Below are 1354 nucleotides of genomic sequence, written 5' to 3'. Positions count from 1 at the left end.
CGAGCTTTACAATGTCTGTGCGGGGGGAGGAATGGGGGGGAAGGAGAAGGATTGGGATTGGGGGGGAGGGGGGAGGCTGGGAAGGGATGTGAAGGGTAATAATAAAAAAATGGAAAAAAAAACAAATTGGAGGATCCTAAATGCTATCATCATCACTGACAAATGAGTATAGACAAAGAATGGAAGTAAAACAGAAGCAAAGAGGCACTACTTGTGGGTTTTCTGGCACATTCCTGTGCTCGTGTGTTTGCTGTTCAAAACTTTGTACTTTGCAGCACGAGTCTTGTATGTGTTGGTTCATTTGGATGGCATTGGTTACATTTTGGAATCCAGCTACTTTTTCTTCTGTTTAAATTTCAGAGTTAGAGAAAAAGAAATCAGCCAACATGTTGGTCTTTTGACCCTCACCCTCTATCTCTGGTCCTTGTAGGTATTTTTCTGTGTGAAGAATAAGTCTTCCCTGAGAAAGTGGTATCTTTATTTTTCTTTCTTTCCTTCCCATGAAGAAAAATGTAGTCTATAGGGGAAAAAGCAGCAGGTGTTGTGACGAATTCTTTTCAACCTAGATTTCTTATCTCTCTAAGAAAATTCATGTTACCTTGAAAATCAGTTCTTTTAGGAACCACAATGAAAAAACAAAGTCACATCCAGAAAAATCTTGTTCTTTCATTTACATATTTAGTGCTTGAATGTGATTTTCATTTATTGCTGATATCATGAATATATGAGTGATTTTATATATATTCATATGCTGTATACTATTTGCTTTTATAAGAAAAATTAACTATTTTCATGAATAATTTGAATATTAGGAACTGATCCTTATAGTTATTTGATAAAAATACTTGGAATCAGAAAATACATTGATAAAGCAATAGAAATACTGTGTTTGGTAGGCTGCTGTTTCTTTTAGAAAAACATGCTGCTATGTGTCAGTTTTAATGACAGGTCATGAAATTGTAGTTCATTGAAAGAAGCCATATTCACAATGTAGACAGGACAGTTTGTAAATCGAGTCTCTGATTATTTAGGTCTAGATCAATATCTAGGACATAGGTGTCCCCACTGAGACTACAGGAATGAAAGAGTAAAAAGGAACACGTAAGTCATATCATGACATTATAAGTAGATACACATATTGTATACACAAAGAAGAATGTCTGGTGGGTTTTCTTAGCTTATTTTTAGCATAAGAAAGAAGTATCCTGAAGGATATTTTCTTCTGTCTGAGACTTAAAGGCCTACCGAAATGAAGAAAAGAATTTTTTTTAATTTTATTTTATTTGTGAACATACTGTACAGAGGGGTTACAATTACATGGGCAGGATAATGCGTACATTTCTTACCAAGCATT

Source organism: Dipodomys ordii, unplaced genomic scaffold (assembly GCF_000151885.1).
Source record: "Dipodomys ordii isolate 6190 unplaced genomic scaffold, Dord_2.0 Scaffold135, whole genome shotgun sequence".
NCBI classification, from domain to species: Eukaryota; Metazoa; Chordata; class Mammalia; order Rodentia; family Heteromyidae; genus Dipodomys; species Dipodomys ordii.
Note: the sequence above shows the minus strand (reverse complement) of the source record.